Source organism: Neovison vison, chromosome 7, assembly GCF_020171115.1.
Source record: "Neovison vison isolate M4711 chromosome 7, ASM_NN_V1, whole genome shotgun sequence".
NCBI classification, from domain to species: domain Eukaryota; kingdom Metazoa; phylum Chordata; class Mammalia; order Carnivora; family Mustelidae; genus Neogale; species Neogale vison.
Genome location: NC_058097.1, coordinates 184124512 through 184143508, shown reverse-complemented (window position 1 = coordinate 184143508; position 18997 = coordinate 184124512). Strand labels below are relative to the sequence as shown.

General features: G+C 39.3%; 1 protein-coding gene across 13 annotated transcripts in view; it reads left to right on the top strand.

Annotated features, from left to right (window-relative positions):
* LRRC4C (leucine rich repeat containing 4C) overlaps positions 1-18997 on the top strand; it is a 1197418-nt gene that overhangs the window by 1156080 nt on the left and 22341 nt on the right. For 9 of the 13 annotated variants that reach the window (XM_044259104.1, XM_044259107.1, XM_044259106.1 and 6 more), the window contains 2 exons: positions 18273-18324; positions 18587-18653. The exons of 2 other annotated variants lie outside the window; for them this stretch is intronic. The gene's annotated coding sequence lies outside the window, so the exon portion shown is untranslated. The remainder of the gene's footprint in view (positions 1-18272; positions 18325-18586; positions 18654-18997) is intronic. 2 more of the 13 variants (XM_044259111.1, XM_044259114.1) reach the window with 1 other exon arrangement.

Sequence of the window (18997 nt, the reverse complement as noted above, 5' to 3'; positions counted from 1 at the left end):
TATCTTCATCCCATTATTTTGGGAATATGCAAATGAGTAATATTTTCCATTCTGCATGTTCACTGATACACAGTGCTACCACTTGCTACATCTGCTACAATGTTACAGGGAAAATGGTTGAAACAGAGTCTATGTACTTTCAAGGCAAACCTTCCATTTGGAGGACAGCAATTTTCCCTGTTATGTTAGGAATTTGCAGGATTCTAGGCCATACACTGGGGAGAAAGTTTTAGGTGTTCTGGCAAATGGCCAGGAATGGTAGAACCAATGGTTGGTAATACTGATGGATACATAGTATATATATGGATACATACAGTATATGGATATGGATATAGAGTCGAAGTACTTTCACGGTACTCTGGGATTCCCCCATTGAAACGTCTCTTCACTTGGTTGATGTGAATGTTGTGAATGAGTGAATTCTCTGGTCCAAGGGAGTATAACAAAGGGATGGGATATGCAGGAGGCATTCAGGGGAGACTAGGATGCTAATATATGAACTTATATCATGGGTGTGTCCTCACAATAATTCCACCCCTTTTTGGCTGTGACCCGTAATAAAAGTACATTTTACATCTCTGCCCCCTTGTAAACACATCTATTTATAACCCAGTTAAAAATTCCTGTATATCACAAAACAATTTCCACTATATGAGGCACTCCGATCTTTTCTGTTCTACTCTCTTTCATTTTACTTAATGTGGGTCATGATCCATAAATTGATTTCATGACCACCTAGTGGTCATTACTCAGTTGGAAAACCATTTTCTTCTAGGGCAGCAGGGTTGCAACTTTTTCTCATCACATTCATATGGATTAGCCTGTTGCCTGACACTATGAGATTTTTAAAAAATTTCACATTAATATTTAATGTTCTATAAGAGAAGTACATATACCAGAAGCATATATATCCATGGCCTTTCACAAATTGAATGCACTTAGGTAGCCAGTGTCCACAGTAGGAAGCTGACAAATGTCCTAATCTCAGGTTCCCCCCCGCCTTGTGTACTCCCCAAGGATGAACACTGTCAGGATTTCTAAGGGACCAGTTTTTTATTTTTTAATGTTTGCCTATATAGATTATATTTGCTTGTTTGTGTACTCTGTGTAAATCACATGATGCTCTCTTTGCATCTAGTTTCTTGTGTTCATTCACACTATATTTATGAGACCAATTCATATTATTGTGAGTCTATAGGTTACTTATTCTTGTTTCTATATTATATCCTATTACGTGCATATTGCCACAGTTGATCCATTCATGTGTTGATATTCATTGGGACATTTCTAGTTTGGGTCTCTGAGGACTAAACACTGAGGCTGTACACATTCTTATATGTGCCTTTGGTGAAGATATGTACACATATCTTCACATATGCTCATGATAGACACCTAGGACTAGAATTACTGAGTTATAGGAATGAATATTGAGTTATAGGAATGAGTATGTTTGGCTTTATTAAAAACAACCAAACGGTATTCTAAAGTGGTTGTACCAGCAGAGGGACGGTTTTCTTAACATATTTTTTTCTCTAGCTTACTTATTGTAAGAATATAGCATATAATACATATAACATGCAAAATATGTGTTAACCAACTGTTTGTGTTATTGGTAAGCCTTCTAGTGAACAGTGGTCTATTAGTAGTTAAGTTTTCGGGAGGTCAAAGATTATACATGGATTTTTGGCTGTGCGGTGGGTTGGTGCAGCTAACCCCACATTGTTCAAGGGTTAACAGTATATTGCAGAATTAGAATACTAGATTGCAGAGTCCGATGTCTGCAATGGTTTTTGTTTTTTCTTCTCTATTTTTTATTAATATTTGTAAATGCCTCTAAAGGGGTACATTTGTCTTTTTTTCCCCTTTTCCCCAGGCTTCCTCATACATATGGATACACAGACAAATACACATGCTTTGCCCCCCAGGGAGATACACATGTAGACTCCCACAACATACACACACAAGACATAAACAAACAAAAAGACATATACACAGACCCATACAACTGTGGCATAGAGACACTTGCAGACCCATACATAGCTACAAATATACATACACACATTAAGATACACATGTGAAAGCGATATACTTGGTTATATGCCATTTTCTTTCATGTGCTCGTACTTCTGCCAACCACAGAATAAATTCCTTAAGGTTGTATTTGTATGATGATGCATGGTTTTCCAATAAATACAAATGTATATATTTGTTATGATGATAATTTTATTTTTATATTTTTAAGATTCCTGGAGAAATATATTTATACCCTACTTTGGTAACATACCCTGAACTATATACCAGATTGATATCAACTGTAAATTGTTCTTGGAGTATCTACAGGACATGCCTATAGCCACTTAATTCATAATCTGTAATATCTAATTTAAGGTGTCTTCCCTCCCCCTGCCACCCCACTGAAGAACATTGTTTATTCATATTCTACTGAATTATCAAAAGGAGATAATTTTCTAAAGGCTGAAATGTAGGGGTGCCTGGGTGGCTCAGTGGGTTAAAGCCTCTGCCTTCAGCTCAGGTCATGATCCCAGGGCCCTGGCATCGAGCCCCACATAGGGCTCTCTGCTCAGCCTGCCTCTCTGCCTACTTGTGATCTCTCTCTGTGAAGTAAATTAAAAAAATCTTAAAAAAAGAAAAGAAAAGACTGAAAAGCAGACCCTACAATTTCAGGAAATAAATAGGAAAAATATATTTATATATCTTAGTTTTCTATTACTGTGTTATAAATTACTACAAATGTATTAGCTTAGAACAACATATATGTATTTATTATCTCAGTTTCTGGGGATGGGATTCTGGATACAGCTTGATTGGGTCTTCAGTTCAGGTTTGCAGAGGACTTCAGTCAAGGTATTGACCAGGCTCTAGGGAGGGCTTGAGGTTCTATTCTAAACTTAAGTAATTATTGGCAAGACTCAACTCCTCCTAGCTTCGGACTGAGGTCCTCTCTTTATTGCTGGCTGCCAGTGGGCCACATGCTCAGCAACAAAAGGCCACTTACAATTTCTTGCCACGTGGCTCTTTTATGACAACATGGTAGCTTAGTGCTTTAAGACCAACAGGTGAATCTCTTTCTACAGTCTCCTAAGACAGCTCTTACTAGTATCATATAATCATAGGAGTAACCTCTTGTTACCTTTGCTGTATAATGTACACCAATCAAAGTCATGACTACCCCACCACTTTTGTAATTTAACATTGGTTAGAAGCAAGTTACAAGCCCTGCTCAGCCTGGGAGGGTGGTGTGGCATGGCGTCGTCTTGGAATTGTGTCTACCACACACAGATTGCGAGTTTTCTTTTACTTGGTATTTCTAACCAGGTAACCAGGTAACCATAATTGCTGTTATGCTATTATGGGCAATTTCTATTCATATGTTATAGTGACTCTGGAAGCAACTTACCGTCCAATTTATATATAACAACATACTGAACTTCAGATTATACACATATTCACATATATATAGATACAAGGATGTGTGTATAATTTCTTTTAATTTCGCATCCTACTGTGGAACTGAAATCAGCCTTGCCAGCAAATATCTCTATAGTGTAGGCATGTTACAAACAGGGGTTACTTTAAGAGAAAGTTTATATTACCTTACTCTCACCTCCAGCAGGAATCAGAAGAGATTTAGAACATCAAAGGATGTGGTGACTCCTTTTGAAATGCCGCACAGTTTGTTCTAAACCCTCTGAGAGACAGCCAATCCTTATTAAAATCAAACCTTCAAGATAATGTGAAACTATCATTCTCTCTGGGCTGTATTATAAAATTTGGTTCAAAATAGATCTGAAACTTTTAATGGGAATAAATGTTCTTGCACATGGTATGGTGGATTGGGTATGGATAAGATGCACTGTGCTTTCTGGGAAAGGTGCCAAGCAGTGGCTTAAGGGGACCACTATAAGGACTTTTCTTACTTGGCTCCCTGACAAATAGCATGCCTGCTTAATCAAGACTATGTGCAATATGGTTGCTGCCCTTTAACAAAACTGTAATAGAAGACAAAAGACAGAAGAGATAGGTAGTGGACGTGATTAGAGGGATAATGAAGCTTGTAGATGGGGTGAGATGGCAAATGAGAACATCTCATGCAGAAAGGCTATGAGGAAGTTGGGAGTTCAATCCCGTTTCGTGAAAATGATCACAGTAAAGATTGTCTAAGCCTTTCTTTCTGAGTAGGTACTTAGAAATACAAATTAAAGTGCTTCATCTTTGAATTTGGACAGCCTGGACACGAAAGCTGGCTCTGCTACCTACCAGCTTTGGCTGAGTTGGTTAACCTTATTAAGTTGCTATCCCTTTGTCATTGAAGTAGATGGAAATGACATTTCTTACATGAAGAGTTTGGTATAGTACTTGGCCCTGACAAACACAACAAAACAAGGAACTAGGCAGGGAAGAGGCAAAACAAGGAAATGTGGCTACAGAGATGACAAAACACTTGCAGGTTTCAAGAAGCTTGCTCTTCAGGCAAAAGTGTAATTACAGAACAATCTTCTAACTCCTAGAATAGTGGCAAGAAATTTTAGTAGTCTTTAAGAGAGAGCGAAGATAGTCAAACAGGTTTTCTCCCTCCTACCCTGGGACAAAACGAAGCAAATTTTTTTAAAAAATTCATTCCATTTGTGTCCTTCTCTAATTCTGAACCAAAAATTATTAGAATCCATTTTCCTTTAGCCTTTCCACCAGAGAAAAATGCCAAAAGGAAAACAAAGGTGAAGAGAATTTGCATCAGGGATGTTTATGAGCTAAAGGAGGTCAGACAGACTGAGTCCCTGGAGAAGAGACAACAATACTGGCACTGGAAATGACATCTGGTACAATAATGGTCAAATGGTTAGTCTTTTTTTTTTTTTCCCCCCCTGGAACCAGTTTTCCAGATAATAAAATGATGATAATGATGAGTAAGAAGTTAAATAAATGGAATGATGAATATGACCCATCGCCCCTTGCACTCATTCATGAATATTTAAAATACTGAGTTCTTAATCAAATTAGCCATCATGGAGTTTTTCTGGTCTTGAGAGACAGGCGTGAGGGTAAAAGTCCTACCTTTGCTTTGCTTCCCCATTTATCTTCCTCGTCATCAGCAGTGGTTTCTAGAATTGCAAGTCAGTAATGAGGAAGGGACAAAACCCATCACAATCTCAATTGCTTTTGTCTCTGTAGCTCTGGACAGAGTGTGAATATGTGGCAGTATTTTCAAATCAGTTGGTGAGAGGACACGAAATAGAATGAAAGACTTCTAATCAGGGTGAATTTTGTCTATATAAATTAGGACGTTAATGTTGGGTGGTGGTTGTTGTTGTTTTTTCCCTATTTATAATGCTTCTAAATTGCATTTCTCTTGGCTTGCCAGCTTTTTTTTTTTTTTTTTTTTTTTTAAGATTTTATTTATTTATTTGACAGAGAGAAATCACAAGCAGATGGAGAGGCAGGCAGAGAGAGAGAGGGAAGCAGGCTCCCTGCTGAGCAGAGAGCCCGATGCGGGACTCGATCCCAGGACCCCGAGATCATGACCCGAGCCGAAGGCAGCGGCTTAACCCACTGAGCTACCCAGGCGCCCCGGCTTGCCAGCTTTTAAAGACACCCAAATACACAGATACTGAGTTGGAATAGATATGCAACTTGCCAATTTTTCAACTTTTTGACCAGTCAGATCAGTTGATTATTCTTTATTACAGGAAATTGATGTTTCAAACACTTCCATAAAAAGAGTCAAGAAAAGGGAAAATATGGGCAACCAAACACACTTCTTTCTGGTGTACTATTTTATAAAAACATGAGAACTCACAAAGACCAGTTGAGACTAAAAATTAGTATTATACTACAATGGGAGAGGTCCCTTTTAATGCTATTTTTTTTTAACCAAAGGTATTTACTGTTTTGTATTCTCCTAAACTCTGCGTCTTATGTATCTCACTCCCTCCCACATCCACACACACATATACATAGATATTTTATCTCATTCTTCCAGGTTTCTTAAATTCTTCTATAGAGTAGTATTCTTCCAGATAATATGACAAGACTTACTGCCTCTAATTTAAAAAAAAAAAAAAAAAAAAAATCTCCTGAATGTAGCTTTCTGTCCATGAACTCTTTTAGAAAATATTTAAACATTGAGAATTGGTTATTGTTGGTTATAAAATAATTTATATGTATCAATTTGGGAGCCCTATTCTCAATTTAATTATTTATTTAAATGTCATTGTCTTTATTATCACTAATTAGCAAAATGTAAAGCGAAATCAGAAATAAGATTAAAATTTGAAATTTAATATTTGAGAGAGCTTTTCTGAGAGCTCATACTGTGACCCACTATGATTTTGAAATCAGTAAAAATATTGTAACTATTATTTTGAATGAATACAAACTGTGGATGTAATTATAAGACAATTTCATTTTTCTCTCACATTTCAAACTTACTCTTTGGGACTAGTTTTGCTTTGGTCCCTAGTTGAAAACTTTCTGGAAATGTTTATGTAATATAATGCACTGTGGTAAGTAATTGACATATCCAAATTATGTAATTCAAAACTTTGAACTCATTTCAATATTAAGAAGCCTGCCTTCCTCAGCATAAGCCTGATTTGAGATAGGAAGCCTCACATCACAGACTGGGGAATGGACATGACTGAATGCTTCTCTATATTGTCATAGAACCTTCTATTCCTTCTTTTCTCCTACCTGCCTACTCCTAATTCTGATTCTTACTTGTTATCATGGTTAGGGAAAGTAAGTTAAGTGGTGGGTAGAATAGCTTTTCCTTGCCTGGTACTGTCTTGAGTTGACATCAGTATTTTTGGGTTTGCCAGACATTTGAAATTGACTTTCTTAGGGTAACTTCCCTGGGACTCTGTCCTTTGGCGACTCACCCCTTTTCTCTGACTCCTCCCAAATTTGCTTTGGTGAGAGTGAGACTCTCTGACGTATCACTTACTCTGTCAGTAGCTCGGAGTCCAGAAATACTTTCAGATTCCCTCTGGGAAGCAGTTGACTTCTTCAAAAAACCCTTTTACATAGAATCTAAGATATCTTTACAACTTTCTCATCAACTCCCTCATATGTGTGATTAATATTGGGTCTCTTGCTTTTGAGGTTTTTCAGGTGGGATTTAGACACCACCTTTCAATGTCTACTGCACTGTGCTCTCACAGCCTTATCCTTAGTCTTGAGATGAGGGATAGGAATCCTTGGTTTTGGAATTGGTGATAGTCATAACCCTCTGACAATTCGTTCAAAAAATCCTCTAATGATCTCCCTGAAGTCCTTCTCTTACTAAGCTGAGGATTAGGATGTAGAGACTACCCATCACATTCCTTAGGAGTGGAACTCACAGGATAGCTCTCTCCAAAGAAATCCTCTTTATTAGCCTTCTCTGGTTCATTGATGTCTTTGCTCTGTGTAAGGGGTTATGAGGTATGCAAACATATGACCGCCCCCACTGTAAATTTGTGCCCTCTTTGGAATGTATCATCTACCATGTCTTAGTTCCTTAGCCAAAACCTCCATTTCAATATTTTCATTCATACAACAATGCAGAGAAGTAGGGTTTAGGTAGAGATTTTATGAAGACATGAAAAAAGTTCTTCATTTTTTTCATTTAATAATTATTTGAACAACTTATCCTGTGCCAAACATTATTCTAGGCTCAGGAAATAAGATAGTAAACAAGTCATATAATTTCCCTCTACTCAGGAAACTTGTATTCTTCTGAAGGCGGGAATATAGTTTTAAAAAGGGAAGAGTAAATAATGTAATGTCAGAGAGAAAGGATGTGTCACTGTGTGCAGGTGAGTCAGGGGTCCTTTTAGGGAGATTTCTGAAGGAAAATCTGTGAGAAAGTGACACTCTGTACAGCAGTTATTTAAATTAATTGGGAGTAATTGAATCTATATCATGGTATAGAAATATATACATTTTAATATATATAAATACAGGGATGCCTGGGTGGCTCAATGGGTTAAGCCTCTCCTTTCGGCTCAGGTCACGATCTCAAGGTCCTGGGATCAAGCCCCGCATCGGGCTCTCTGCTCAGTGGGGACCCTTCTCTCCCCACCCCCGCCTGCCTCTCTGCCTACTTGTGATCTCTCTTTCTCTGTCAAATAAATAAATAAAATCTTAAAAAATATATACATAAGCACATTTGGAGAACTATGAATAATATTCAATGGAAACCTTCATATACATTTCTGGTTCTACCTCTCTTAGGATGTGGGGAAGAACTCTGCTCTATCCTAGGGGAGCTTTCATGATCTGGTCCAGTTAGGTTCCGTGTTTCTCTCTTCACTGGGTCCCACACAGCTGGCCTGCACTGGGGTGTTTGTGACCTTGTATCAGGGCTCTTATTACATTTGTAGACTATTCTTAGTCTCTGCTAATGAGATCGCTCGGAGTTCGCTTTGAGTATCACATCTTAATCACTTGATTTCTGCAGACGTTTCCTTTCTCCAAATAAACTCCTCAAAATGCCTGCTGCTCTGTGCTCATTAACCTGGGAATGGCTTCTCTCACTCCAATTTGAAAATTCTGAGAGTTCTATCCCGATCAGGATTCTCCAGGCAGTCGCAGTGGGAGGAGGATTGCAGGCTCTTGAATGGGGGGGAGGGGGGGGAAATCAATGACCAAATTTCCATCTGCAAGGGGATTTTCCCTTTATGTAGACTTAGGGACTTCACTCTTTTGCAGTGCAGCATAATTAAGATCCACCCAACTCCACCGTCTGCCCAATTCCCACTTAATCATTTTATGCTCAGTAAGGTTTAGGTGACTCAAAGATAACAAAATAATTAGTTAATAAGTAAAGGAATGAGTAAAGAGATAAATATTCATCAACTAGGAGGTGTTTTTTTGTGTTTTTTTTTTGTTTGTTTTTTGATTTTTGTGCTTTTTCTCTCTCCTACTCTTTTTCTAGTTTTAACCCATAATGATTTGATGGAAGCTTCATAAGGAAGACAATAGCCCTCACTTAAACAAACCCAACATGGGACTAGAACTAATCAACAATATAGACTTCTACAACATTTTTCCGCTTGCAGATGGTTGTTAGGTTGGTGACCTGTATTTCTATAGAATTGCCACTTTTGATTATGTTGGATTTCATTAAAGGTCTTTCAGATGCACAGATGGTCTAATCCAGAGCCAGAGAGCAGTAGCTCTTTTGCTCATCCTTGCCAAATTTCCACATGCCTAGGAATGTACAGGCATGCCCCATTTTACTGTGCTCTGCTTTATTGTACTTCACAGATACTGAGTTGTGTCTTTTGTTTTGTTTTGTTTGTTTGTTTCTTTTACAACTGAAGATTTGTGGCAACCCTGAATCTAGAAAGACTGTTGATGTCATTTTTCCAACCATATTGGTTAACTTCCTGTCTCTGTCACATTTTGGTGATTCTCACACTATTACAATTTTTTTGTTAATGTATTTATCATGGTGATCTTAGATCAGTGATTATAACTCACTGAAATCTCAAATGCGGTTAGCATTTTTTAGCAATACCTATTCTTAATTAAGATATGTATATTTTTTAGACAATATTACTGCACACTACACAGACTGAAGTATAGTGTAAATGTAACTTTTATATGTTCTGAGAAACCAAAAATTCACTTGATGTGCTTGCTTGATTACGTTACTTACTTCATCATGGTGGTCTGGTCTCCAAGGTATGTCTATTTTCTTGGTGTTTTCAGCTGGCTCTAATAAGACTATTTCTTGATATTGTTGGTTTTAGAATACTGAGTCCCTAAAGTTTACTTTGCATTTGAGGGACAAAGGAACAAATTACATACCATAATTGATAAATTGAAAATATGGTTGCAGATAAATGGAGTTTTGAAATAAAAAATGGAAGTTAAATTCATTCTGAAAAGTTGAGCTTATTTAAAATAAGTTCGACAGGCACTTACGAGAAGAAATACTATGCAGACACTCTGGAATGTCTTATGGGAACAGCTCACTGGGGAAAAGTCTAAGGTCAGGGAATAATGACAAGGATCTCATGTTGCTTTATTCATCCTCTAGAACCCAACAGTATATTATTAGGCTGCCAGCCACATTCCCATAAAATGGTTTGCTCAAGATGAAACTTTGGCCTTTATTAAGGGACTTGAATTTACAAACTATAGCACACTGTCATCTCTTATCTCTACCTTTAGTGAACTTCTCAGAACAGTTTAAAACTCTGCTCTCTCAGAACTTCAATCTAATGAAGGGGAAAGATTATACTTGAATGGAATTACTGAAGGAGATAAATTCTACCTGACTCGAAATCATAATTTCTTCAAAAACACATAGCTATGAGAATAGATATTATTTTTATTAGGTCTATCTCTGTGTGTATTCAAAAGTGATACCTAAAGTAAAAAGACAGTCTAGAAACTATAGTTCTGTAGAGATTAAGTACAGAACACAGGTAGACCACTGACCTGGTAACTGTTGTATAATGAAGCTCTGAAACTTTGTCAGATCTGTCCCCAGAGAGTTTTCGGTCCCCTTGACCTGAAGAGAATGCATCCATCTCTGACGTTTCAGGGTAGAACTTGAATGATTTACCATTTTCGGGGTAGAACCAAGTCACTTACGTTCTGCTTGAATGCCCCAGGGAATGGCATTGGAATGAGAAAGAATTGCAACGGCCTTGTTTTAAAACAAGATTGGTCACTGGGCAGGGCAGACTCTTGAAGTAAAGTTGGACAAAGCACACCCAGCTCTAGGAACTAGTACAAGGCCTAGACTCACAGAAAGGATAATATTTTCAAGGGTCTAAGAATAGCCAGGGAAGTGGAGGTGATCCCTTCACACACATACTGGCACAGACATATGGAGCGTGGCAGTGGGGAGTTCAGGAGCAGATGGTATTTGGGCAGCTGGATTGGGTCGGCGGCATACGGCGGTTTTGGGGTTTCTTTTGCCACCATTCCCATACGTAATCTCTAAGTGGATATTCTTGTTGCTGCCTCCAGAAACAATCCTTAATTTTCTACTTCTCTTGATCCTTGCTGCGGCTACTCCCGATCAAGCCGCTCTCACGCGCATTGCTCATTCACTATCGGTCCCTTCAGTCAGTTCTCACCCATAGCCAGAATGAGAGTTTAAAAGTCTAAATCAGACTATATTGTTTCCCTGGGAAACTCTGCAAGAGTTTGTCACTGCATACAGAATACAGAGAAATTGCTGTTCCGGGCCCACCAGGCCTAACTCTCTGTAGTGGGTTGAATGCTGGCTTCCTAAAAGATATGTTTGCATCCAGACCCCCAGAACCTGTGGGTGTGACCTTATTTGGAAAATGTTCTTTCCAAATGTAATTAAATTGAGGGCCTCACGATGAGAACATCCTAGATTATCCAGATGGGCCCTAAATACAACGGCAGTTGTCCTTACAAGAGACCACCCATAAGAGAGACGTGTGGACGAGAAGGAGGCCGTGTGAGGGCTGAGGCAGAGATTATGGTTATACATCCAGAAACCAAGGAAAAGCTGGAGCCACTAGAGCTGGAAACAGCAAGGAAGAATTCTTCCCAAAAGACTGGAGAGTTCTGCTAGCATCTCAATTTCAGGCTTCTGACCTCTACAACTGGGAGAGAATTGATTTCTCTTGCTTTAAGCCGTCAAACTGTGATAATTGTTGTGGAAACCAAAGGAAACCAACATACTCTTTCTTCATCCACATCTCCTACGCTTATGGTTGCCTACGTTAGTCCTACTCGTCTAGCCCAAGTCTTCCCCTTGTTATTCTTTAAGTATAACATGCTTCTTGTCTGCATCTGTTTGGCCTGCTCTAACAAAACACCCTAGACCAGGGAGCTTATAAAGAACAGAAACATGTTTCTCATAGTTCTGGAGGTATGAAATCAGAGAGCAGGGAGCCAACATGGTCCTCTTCCAGGTTGTGGACTCTCATTGTGTCTTCATTCAGAAGGAGTGACAGACCTCACTGAAGCCTCTTCTAATCCCATTCCTGAAGACTTCCTCCTAATGATCCAAGCACCTCCCAAAGGCCCCATTTTCCAATACCATTCCATTGGGCATTGGGATTTTAACATATGAATTTGAGAGGGAACACAAACATTTAGGTCATAGCATTCCCTCAAACTTGGAGCCTTTAAATTAGCTGCCTTTTCTGGCTAGAAGAGAAGGTTTTCTTCTACATTGTTCTGTGTCTGAGTTCTTTCTTGTCATTATAAAAGTTAAGCGTTTTCTTTTGCAGAGGGATCTTACTAGACCAAATCTAGGTGATAGTTCTGCTCAGGCACCCCCTGCCTCTTCACTCTTTTATTTTCATTTCAATACTTATTTCTACCCAATCTTTTATGGTTTATTATCTAACCCCTAAGAGGGATGCTCTGTGAAGTGAGAGTTCTTTACTATCTGACTCACTACAGAATCCTGAGTGTCTGAAATAGTCCCTGGTATTCACTAAGCGTTCAATTAATGTTGAATGAGATGTATGTCAAAAGCCTATTAATTCTGATCAGGATTAAGGTGATAATGTTTGATATCTAGAAATTTAAGAAACAAATCAGATCCTTAGTAGTTGAGGTCCAGATTTGGGTTATGTTATACTACTGAAGACTTAAACTTGTAGAAGAGGACAGTAATCCCGTATGAGATTACAAAGACATAGGGAGGATGGTCTTGGCCCTGAATTGGTATTATTTCCCAAAGTAGAATATTGAGTATAAGCTACTGGAGCACAAGATCAGAGCTAAATCTGGAACAATGATGTCGGGAGGCTGAGTGTGAGAGTGAGGCTACAGAATATGGCCAAGAATTGTTCTGCCTGTAAGCGGAGTCCACTGCCCACCTTTGACTGGAGAGAAGGACTGACAACATGGGGGAAAAGTCAGGCACGGGCAATAGGAGGCAAAAACTACAACTTTCCATTGCTCTGGCAAAAAGAAGACTTGGCTTTCTGATAATCCAGATGTAATTTTCTAGTGAACTCGATCTAAGGGACAGGGTCTTTCCCCAAGAGAGCCAGCTTCAAATTAGGTTTAGGTTTGAATGCAATAACTTAAAATGATCTCATATGTTCTCAATGATCCTACAGCACGGTAACCTCAAAAAGGCCATATCCAGAGGTAGGTTGACACTGAGCACCCACATTATCTGGCTATGAGGGCTGAGAGGGGAGAACATCCCTGAAGATGCCATTATTGAGCCTTTTGTATCCTGTCCACCTTACCAGCAACTTAAGAAGCTTAATGAGGTCATCTTAATCCAGCTCTGAAATTAAGGAATGCATCATCTGAGGATAATGAACATCATTGGAGAACACAGTAAACCAGAATATATATGACATGGAGGTCTTGGAAGCTACTCTCTTAGAACTGTCACTATGTGAATTTTCCACAGGTGGGGGAGTAATCTAATGTAGTATCCTTGGAGGGTCTTTGTGACTTTCTCATAACATTAGCTTAATGACAGCACTCAGAGACTGGTGGAAATCTTATCTGGAGGTTTGCAGCCATTTTAAAGAGTTCCCAGAGATAAGATGTCTTGACGTAACCTCTCACGGCATATAGCTTGTCCTGTAGAAGTCATTTCAGCATTTTTCATTGCCTGTGACTTTGCCAGAGGTTCTCTGTTGTTATTGTTAGCTGTATATTTTGAAAATGAAAAACAATCAGGTTGTGGAAAAGGCCTCCTGTATGTTTGTGTCTGTGGGAGTAAAAATGTGGAATAAATATATATCATGTATGGTGGTTGATATTTTGTGTCATTTATCTTCACTTGTGAAGAGAGATGGGATAAGTCACTCATGACTGTGGCGGTCCTGATCCATTCTTCATCACTACACTCATGAAGATAAATGTCACATTTACACAGACCACAGCCATCACGTGTCCTTTCAGAGCATAGAGTTAGATTGGTTAGAGCAGGAGGTTGACTTGGTGCTGTTATTTGAAAATCAAGGACACTTTTGTTGTACCATCTCCTATACCCACACATCCTGATCTCCAGTGTTAAACTAGGGTACCGTTGCCGCTACAGTAATATTAAGTAGCATATATATTTTCATCCATGTCTATACTTCAGATACTCACTTCACTTTAATTTAAAACTTTTATTTTCTGTGTATGCTCAGCACAGTGTAATACAGTGGCAGTTGATTAATTGGCATACAGTGTTGGTTCTCACATGGTGATAAGTGGTATAATGCAGGGCACTATGGACAAAATGATAAGTAAGTGGTTAATTCTCTCTGTGGGCAAGTCAGATGACAAAGGAATGAGTCAGAATAGAACTGTTGAAAATTAATAATATTTGAGCAGCTTTATTAAGAGAAAACAGCATGGACATCTTAATTTTCCATGATGTACAAATGGCTGTACTATTGGATTTTAAGGCAATGGCAGAGCAAGTGTCTTCTCTGCTCTGTGCTTGGGTTCCCTGCCACAGGTGATCAATAGAGAATGAACCGTTTATAGCGCGGTACCGAATGTACTTATTCTGGTTTTGTCTCTAATTACTGTGCCACAGCTTGAAGGTCTGAAGTTAGAAGACTTCCCAGTGAAATAAAATTGTTGGCTCTTTTTCCCTTGGTTGGTACATCAATGTATCTATAACTAGAAGTAAGCTGAAAAGGATTTCCATAAATTCCAGAAATGTGGTTGGCAAACTGGAGATTTCCAAAATCACTGTCCCTCTTTGAAAACTGTAGTTTGAACCATATGAAATCATTGTTATCGACAGTTTTTGATTGGGCCTTTCCTTCTAATCATACAGATGAGTTGTGTGATTCAGATTCCGGGTGTACTTTCAGTTGGTTCTTTCTGATATAACCAAATAAGCTATTTCATTCGCTTAGTCAAGAAACATTTATTGAACATGTACTAAATGGCAGTAACTGGGTTATGCGTGCCCATAAAATGGAATATAGTGCCTGTCCCAGCAAGGCCTGTAATCTAATGATGCAGAAAGACACAGAGGTAGGCAAGTACAATGTGATGACTAACACAATCATTGATAATGTCTCAATGCATATATATTTTTTTTTATTCCCACATAGAACAATGTGTTTAAAAAGCGTGTGCGCACACACACACAAAAAGCAAGTTCCAGGGTATCTGGGTGGCTCAGTCAGTTACACATACAGCTCTTGATTTTGGCTCAGGTCATGATTTTGGGGTTGCAAGACTGAGCCCCATGTCAGGCTCCATGCTGTTTGTGGAACCTGCTTAAGATTCTCTCTCCCTCTCCCTCCCTCAGTTCCTTCCTCTCCCTCTCTTTGTGGTGGTGGGGGGGGGGCAGTAAGTTCCTACATATTTTAAGAACCTTGGAACAATTAATGGCATAAGTACCTCCTTTCACCCTTTAACATGTTCATTTTGAAAGATTATGTATCAGGCAGACCACTAGCCTAGAGCTCTAAATGCTTAGCTTCTTCTATTAATCGTTATCACATCAATTTTATTCCTTTTAAACATAACCCCATTACTTAACTTCCTTATACTGTAGCTTTTTCATTTGCAAACTGGAAAAATATAATCTATTCTGCTTACCTGCCGTAACTGTGCAGGCCAGACAGGATAATGTATATGAGACAATTTTCTAATCTATAATGTATAACAAAAGCAAAGGGTAAGATTCTCATGACCATCTTTCTTGTTACCAATCTTGTTTTTATGGTGCTAAGTAAAAGATCGAGGTGGTATATTTTCCCACGTCTAGGCATGATCCTGTATGAGGATGAGGACCATATTCAGCCCCAGCCACTCATTTTATAAAGGTGGATAAATTATTGGGGCACCTGGGTAGCTCAATGGGTTAAGCCGCTGCCTTCAGCTCAGGTCATGATCTCAGGGTCCTGGGATCGAGCCCCGCATCCGGCTCTCTGCTCAGCAGGGAGCCTGCTTCCCCCTCTCTCTGTGCCTGCCTCTCTGCCTACTTGTGATCTCTCTCTCTCTCTGTCAAATGAATAAATAAATTTTTTTTTAAAAAGTGGGTAAATTATTTAGTCACTCCCCAAGTCAGTAGAGTAGTTCTTAGTAAACAATGACTGAAACTCTCTCAGATAACAATAATCCTTCCTGTTATCTGAGAGCTTACAATATGCCAGGCTTAGTGGTCTATGGACATCACCTCATTTCATGCTTGGAAAAACTTCTGAAGTTGACTCTAAACTTTACTCCATTGTGTGGAGAAGAAACCGAGGGGGGTGCACCCAGAGAAGCAAACACATCAGATATTGGACTAGCCTATTGGAATAACTCAATCATGCGATAGGGAATGGACTAGGATGTTGCAGTGGGGGGCAAGAGAGGCGATGAGACTCTTGATACACACAATTTCCAAGGTATAGGCAATAAGATGTAAAGGTGATAGGCTATAGATACAACAGGATGCAGAAGTGAGGATGAGGTGGAAAAATGGAGATTCAAGGGGACTTTGGTCTGAGTTACTAGGATGATGATCCCTGGAACTGTGCTTGGCATATGGTAGGAACTTAAAATTTTTTGTCGAATGAATGAAGTAATAGGTGACTGGAGTTGCTATTAGAAAAGTCTTCCTTGGGGATGGAGGTTGAGTTGGAATCAAGGGTTTTATATTAGACAGATCGATTTTTGATGCGTCCACGTGAAGGTCTTGAGTTAGCAATTAGATGTGCAGGTCTGCATTACAGACTGGAGATGTATGTTTGTAGATGGTGTTTAAAGCCACCGTGGGATCACATGGAAAGTAAGTCTGGACAAAGAATAGGTCCACTCCTGGAGCTCTGGTGCACTTCAGGGTTTTAGTGGCCTGACAAATAAGGCACAACCAGGGATGGAGGTGGAGCAGATTAGCCACCGAGGTAGAAAGAGAATCAAGAGAGTGGTTTCCCAGGAGCCAAGTGCAGACAGTGTTTCAGAAAGGACAGGGTGTTCACTATGTCAGATACTGCTAATTTTTGTCTAATATAAGTACTAAGAATTGGGAACTTGATTTAGCAATGAGCATGCGTTTCTTTCTTCTACCTCTTCTTTATCCCCTCTACATATACTAATTGCTACCCACTGCCTTGCTCTCACATTATTATAAATCCCTGACATGTTAACTTGTCACTCACATTTCACGTGGTTCTTAAAACCATGAGATTTGGGGGAACTTCCAAGAAGATCTTTTGAAACCAATAATGGAAAAGCCATAGATCATCTCTGAAATAAATTTTAATTATATTCAGTTTTACTTACATAATAATAGTAATATTCACTAGTGGTATATTGCTTTGAAGTTTGAGAAGCACTTTTACTTACATTCTGTGTTCCACAGACCCATCTATCATAGTCAAGGGCCCAGATTTGAAGCTTATACCATCAGACTAGGCCACCTGCTAACACCTCCTTGTAGGAGTCACCAACAGACCCACACTTCACTCCTCCTCATTCCTTGAAGATTTTAACACCTGCCTCCCTGCTGTTCTTTCCAGTCCTACTCCTGATAGAATTCTTGGTGATTTCAATATCCATGTCAGTCCCTTGATCTTGATTACTAATTGTGTGGGCTTTACCCATCTGGACTTGCTCAGGGTTTCCGCTTTATACTGTTTGCACCAACTGTATGTTTAAGCTTCGGCTGTAAAGATCTGTGTTTGTGGGAATTAAAGATTCTTTAGTTTACTTCATGATGCTTTGCAGACTGCCAGCACTGTCTCTTCATGTTTCTTCGCTCTAAGTACTGTGTGGCCCTCAGCTCAGATTCTGACTTTTAATATGCCATTGCCATGGGAGTGTGGGAAGGAAGCAGGGACTAGGAATCGGGATGGATAGGAGGAAGAGATGTTAGCATCTCTTTTGTGTTTGGCTATAGAAAAAGAAACAACTGGAGTTCACAGCTCAGGCCTATGTCCAAACTCTGAGCATCCCATTTGACTTGAGTAATTCGGTGTGTTCTGTTTAACTATTTTATACCCATCTTCAAAATATTTTATCTCATTTGATCTTAAGCTGTGGTTTTGGTCAAGACACTGGATCAGAGAGAAAATGTGACTTGTTGAAGGTCACGCATCTGATAAGTCATAACCGAGTGTAGAAGATAGGTCTTCTGATTCCAAATGCGTTTTTTCATTGGCATTAAAGAATGCATTGTTCCAAATGGCCAGTGGTTAAAATAGCTGCTTGGCTTTCTGCCTGGGAGAATGTTAAAATACCGTGGCAATTCAATAAATATTGTCACCAGTGTTGTCTGTGGTGATGGTGGTGGCAGCAGATCCAGAAATGTGCTGAATTGTTCTAATGGATGCTTTTTTATTTTTTTATTTTTTTAGATGGGCAAACACGTTGCCTATTTACAGCACAGAGACCACAATGGAGAGCTAGGTGGGTGATGATTCATGCTAAATCTTTCCCACAATATGCTGAACACTACAACAGCAGCTAATGTGAAGTGGCTCATTATACACTGTCAAACCCAATAACAGCCATGACGGCCTTTGCTAGCACGAGCAACTTGTGGGAAGCCCAGCTACTGCAAACCACTACTGAATTGGAAAAAAAAAAAAAAAAAAGGCTGCAGTATAGTAGAAAAGACATATTCCCTGAGTCACCTTTGCAAATTTCTTGTATGTTTCTCTTTTGCCAGCTTAGAGACAGCCTTCATGTTCCCAGCTTGAAACCAGAGATGACTCTCCTTGGGATTCATTTCTCTTGTGAGTGTCCCGTCCTTCGGTTGTATCTTATGGGGTAAAGATTTTATAAGGGACTGGGCGGCTCATAGACTGATCTGAAAATGTGGTTCTCCTACAGAAATATTCCCAAAGCTCCCTCGTCTACCTTGTCTTCTGCCAGCCAATCCTGCCACACCCATAAATGCATTTCCCTTCTGGAGCACAGCATCCGTAGATAGTTTTTCTATCTCTACAGTGAGATACTGTGATGCAGCAGGCAGGAGCACTGACTCCTTGCTTTTTGACTTATGATTGTGTGTCTTTTTTGTCTCCATTTAACTGTAATCTCCTGGAAGGCAGGGCCCTGGGTTTATTGATCTCTTTAG